Here is a 6,000-nt window from a genome sequence, read left to right as displayed (position 1 = left end):
AACTATACAAATCCTTGATTACATGGAAAACAAAAGGGCCTTGAGTGGTGTAATTTTTAATTTACACCTTTGTACTATATGAGTTAACTATAAAGTTGAATTCTTTGATTCGTCGTTTTTACGTGATGACGGCGGACAAATTGGACCTCGTAATTTTAGTATTATAGATAGAGGTAATATCGAAATGAAAAATTAACCTAATTACAGAAATCGCTTAAATTTTACAATTATTTAGTTTATGTACAGCTTATTCGAAAACAATAATAAAAAATATAGGCCACCGATGAGTTAAAAAAGGTATTTTAAATTTGATGCCCAAAAAAATGGCATTTTTGCACCAAAGGGAGATAATTTGGAGCTTTTTCAAGGCAGTGTCTGCGCGTACCCGCAGACACTTCTTCTTCTTCTTCTTCCGAATACGGGAGTAGACTCCTAGGTAGGAGTGTAAAACTTCCCGGAACTTGTGTGCTATGTACATATGGACTTAATTTAAAAATAATATGACAAAGAAAAATCATTATCAAAAACATATATACATTATGTACAGTGGCTTCAAAGTTTAATAAGTTGCTGTGGATCCTTCAAGTGTTAGAGTGGATATGCCACTTTTGAAGGATTCCAGGGTGTCAGACATACCTATTGCTTCAGGTAGTGAGTTCCAGTCCGAAATGGTGCGAGGATAAAATGAAAATTTATAGAAATCTTTATTTGTGGATATTTGCCTAAATTTATGTTTCCCCCTAGTGCGTCTATCAGAAATTGTTAAGTTGTCCTTAGGAACTTCAACTAACCCCCAATTTATTTTATACAGCATAGTTAATCTAGCCTTTTTCCTTCTTAATTCTAAATTTTCCCATTCCAATGATTTTATTAAATTTGAAACTGCTCCAGGTGATCTATCTTTATAATCATTGAAGACAAACCTGGCTGCCTTACGCTGTACCTGCTCAACCTGAGTGATGTGTTGTTTTTTGTATGGATCCCAGACAGGGGAAGAGTATTCGACGACCGGACGGACAAGTGATGTGTACGTAAGGTTTAAAAAACCTTACGTGTGCAGTTTTTTAAGTTCCTACGAAGAAAACTTAAGGTTTTATTTGCCTTACAAGTAATATTGTTAATATGCGTTCCCCAATCAAGATCATGGCTTATAGTTACGCCTAAATATTTACTGTCTTTTACTGCTTCTAAAATATGATTATGTAATGGGGGGGGGCAAGGGGTATAACTGTTATGCTGTTATGGGCCAATTTGAATCTTTGTTATCTGTTATTCTGAAGAAAAAAAATGCTGTTATCTGTTATTGACTATTTCTGTTGCTGTTATAGGACTTTTACTTTTTTTGTTATCTGTTATTGTGAGAATGTATTTTTTGTTAACTGTTATTGGACCCCCCCTTGTCCCCCCTCTGTAATATATAATCAAAAGTGGAAGGTTTACTTTTTTTAGAAATATGAATTACATAACACTTCTCAGGATTAAAATTCATTTGCCAATCCTCTTCCCATTTTACTAAACTAGACAAATCTTTTTGAAGTAATTGTGCATCAGAACTATTATTTACATTTCTATATAATAAACAGTCATCTGCAAAAAGTCTTGCATTGCAAGTTACATGTTCGGGTAGGTCATTTATAAAGAGTAAAAATAATATTGGGCCTAAAACTGTTCCCTGAGGGACACCAGAATCAACTGCTAATTTTGAAGATTTTACACCGTTTAGTAGTACTTGCTGTTGCCTGTCAGCTAAAAAGTCATTTATCCAATTTAAATTTTGATTTCTAATACCATAAAATTCTAATTTCTGGGCTAATCTTTTATGGGGGACTTTATCGAAAGCTTTGGAAAAATCTAAAAGTATGACATCTATTTGGTTACCATATCCCAATGATTTAGCAAGATCTTGTATGCTGATGATAAGTTGGGTCTCACAAGACCTTTTGCTTCTAAACCCATGCTGACTATCATTTAAAATGTTATTAATTGTAAGGTGTTTCCTTATGTTGCTTGTTAAAATATGTTCTAAAATTTTGCAACATATTGCAGTTAATGAAACTGGTCTATAATTAATAGCGTTATGCTTGTCACCTTTTTCAAATATAGGTACAACATTAGCCTGCTTCCAATCATTTGGAATTTTACCAGTATCAATAGATTTTTGGAAAAAGAATGTCAAAAATGGAGACAATTCTTCTGCAAAATTATGTAAAAAATATGCTGGCAGATTATCAGGGCCAGTGGCTTTATGTGGATTTAAGTTTTTAAGTAACTTTAATAAGCCATTATTACTAATAAATATGTCTGGCATAGTGGGGTGGGGACTTGTACCTTTATTTGGCATAGAGGATGTATCTTCGGTAGTAAAAGCCTTTTTAAATTGTTCGTTTAGGATGTTAGCTTGTGTATTCGGCTCACTATACAATAAACCATCCTTTCCTCTTAATGGTGACACTCCAGATGTTTCTGTTTTTTTTGCTTTTAATAAATTGCCAGAAAGATTTAGGTTTTTCTTCTAACTGGGGGCTAATTATTTCTTGCATATATGTGCTCTGGGCTCTTCTCATTTCTCTTTGAGCAGTAGCTTTTAACTTTTTATATTTATCTTTATGTTCTTGTTTACCAGTTTTTTTAGCTTTGTTGTAAGCTTTACGTTGTTTTTTACATAAATGGTCTATATCCCTATTTGCCCAAGGGTTGGTGTACTTAGATTTAGTGATTTTGCTTGGTACATTATCATCTATTATTTTATTGCTACCTTCTTTGAATTTATTCCATAATTGGTCAATATTTAAATTTTCATTAGTCTGAGATATAAGTTCAGATATAAAATGAGATGTTACGTCTTTTATCTTTTTAATATCTACCTTTTTCCATAAATAAATTTTATGTTGTGATTGTTTAGATCTTTGGGGCTTGCAGATTGCATCCACTAAAACAATATCATGGTCAGATATACCTGGTATAGATTTTATTTTTGTTATTAATGCAGGTTGGTTTGTGCAGAAAAGGTCAAGTATATTATCTTTCCTAGTTGGAAAATCAACCATTTGTTCAATGCCTAAGTTGTTCAGCATATCTATAAATGCTTCATTCAGCTCCTTAGAATACATTGAGCCAGATATATTTTGCTCAGGCCATTTTATGTCTGGAAGGTTAAAGTCACCACCAAGCCAGAAGGTGGAATTTTTAAATATTAACTTAAGTTCATTAATTTCAATGATCATTTGTTTGAGATAGTCTATATCATTTTTATTTGGTGGTCTATATGCAGAAATAATAACTAAGGATTTAGTATCAGTTATATTAATTTGGGCAGCAATAAGTTCTACATTTTTGCTTTTACATGTATATACTTCTTGGCAAATAATACCTTTTTTAATGGCGATTAATACACCTCCACCTTCTTTTCCGACCCTGTCGTTTCGGAATACATCTTCAAATAGTGTGTTTGGAAAAATTTCAGAAGATAATACATCTTTGTTTAGCCAAGTTTCATTACCAATAATAATATCTGGTTTAGATGATGTTAATAAATTTTCAATTTGAGGAACTTTATTTTTACAACTTCTAAAATTAATCTGAAGAACTCTTAATGATATAAATATTTTTAAAGTCATCTGGGGCCAATGTAAACCAATTTTGAGGTTGATTTTTGTACCATATCATAAAGTTATAACTAATAGTGTAATAAAAAATGTGTAATGAAAAGATAAAGGTTTAATTTTTTGCTGAAATTTGACCACAGAGTGAATATTTGTGGACGCCGACGACGGAATGTAGGATCGCTATGTCTCGCTATGTATCGCTTTTCCGACAAAGGTCGAAGGCTCGACAGTAAAATAAGCTTCAGAGGTGGATTTAGGGGGGGCTGGGGGCCCGCCCCCCTTTTTTGGGAAAAAATTTGGTTGCTTATATAGGGAATCACTGAAGCATGACCAGAGCGGGCCCCCTCTTAGGTCAGTTAATGGGCCCCCACTTATGAAAATTTCTGGATCCGCCAGTGCGCTTGATCTTTGGGGTTGCTTGAGTATGAATACAAGGTGAAACATCAATTAGGCATACACCCAATTACAAACATAACCTCATTGGGGAAACATAGTCTGAGGTGGTTATACTTCAATATGAAGTTCTCAATTACTAGTACATTTGGTAAAACAATGAATCTTGACAAGGAAAAATACATTAAAATGGGCAGTAAGGGCATGATGCTTTACTGTTCTTGAGCACCTCAATCAACTATCTAAATTGAGATTTTGCTTCTCATTCTTTAATTTCTTTTTTTCTGTTTTAAAAACTGTCTGGTGTTAATGTTGTCTTGGTCATTACATGTATTCAAGCCGAAGACTTTATACATGTGTTGCTGAGATATATTTTAAATTAGTTTAATGCATTTTCAATCCATATTTTAGTTTACTAGAATCAATTTTCAATAATTGCATCTCCAAAGACATAATTTCATAACACATACATTGAACAGATAATACCCAGCAGAGCAAAAATGTTTTTTTTTACTGACATCATTAATACGGGTGCTGCTAACTTGACTACGGAAACAGAAAACAGTACCGAAAGAGAAACGGGAAGGAAAACAGAAAGAAATATTTCAATGGACGGATTATAAGAAGGGAAATGGAAAGAGGTACGAAAATTAATAACGACTGAATCAACAAAATCACACAACAATTATGTTGTCATTTCATCTAGGTCTGCGTGCATCTGAACAAAAGAAACTCTCATTGAACATTATAGACTTGAATAAACCATGACAAAAATCACTCTATCTTTACTTTTAACCCAAAGCACAAGAGATGATTAAAAAAGTCCTCATTTCAGGGCAATCATTACTTGAACAAGGGTGCACACACTGACATGTCTCTCCTTCTTTACAAATCATTGATATTATGTTGATAGTCTTAAATATAAAGCTTTATTACAACTGTCACATAAACTTAAAATTCACCAAGAAAACTCAACATTGAAAAATGAACAATGAAAATGAGGTCAAGGTCAGATGAACCATGTCAGACAGGTATGTACAGCTTACAATTCTTCCATACAACAAATATAGTTGACCTATTGCTTATAGTTTAAGAAAAACAGACCAAAACACAAAAACTTAACACTGGGCAATGAACTGTGAAAATAAGGTCAAGGTCAAATAAAACCTGCGCGACTGACAAAGAGATCATAATATATTTCCATACACCAAATAAAGTTGAACTATTGCATACAGTATAAGAAAAAAAGACCAAAACTAAAAAAACTTAACTATAACCACTGAACCATGAAAATGAGGTTAAGGTCAGATGACACCTGCCAGTTGGGCATGCACACCTTACAGTCCTTCCATACACCGAATATACTGGACCTATTGCTTATAGTATCTAAGATATGAACTTGAGTCATAATGACCACCAAAACTTAACCTTGTTCATTGATCCATGAAATGAGGTCAAGGTCAAGTGAAAACTGTCTGACAGGCATGAGGACCTTGCAAGGTACGCACATACCAAATATAGTTATTCTATTACTTATAATAAGGGAGAATTTAACATTACAAAAATTCTTAACTTTTTTTCTAGTAGTCACAAAACCATGAAAATGAGGTCAAGGACATTGAACATGTGACTGGCGGAAATTGCGCAACATGAGGCATCCATATGCAAAGTATGAAGCATCTAGGTCTTCCACCTTCTAAAATAAAAAGCTTTTAAGAAGTTAGCTAACGCCGCCGCCAGATCACTATCCCTATGTCGAGCTTTCTGCGACAAAAGTCGCAGGCTTGAAAAAAAGATTGCTTACTATAACGAAACTTTGACTTGTATGTTGATCTGATCTTGTTGATCATTTTTATTTTGAAAGATTTAAGCAATCTTTAATACGGTTTTCAAGATAATTGGCAAAAACACCAGTCATCAATATCGGCGTAATACCTGAGCAAATAGTTGTGAATTTGCGCTAATTATCTCAAACATGCATTACCTAAAAAGATGCTCTAAG

Source organism: Mytilus trossulus, chromosome 4 (genome assembly GCF_036588685.1).
Source record: "Mytilus trossulus isolate FHL-02 chromosome 4, PNRI_Mtr1.1.1.hap1, whole genome shotgun sequence".
NCBI classification, from domain to species: Eukaryota; Metazoa; Mollusca; class Bivalvia; order Mytilida; family Mytilidae; genus Mytilus; species Mytilus trossulus.
This window is presented reverse-complemented; position numbering follows the sequence as displayed.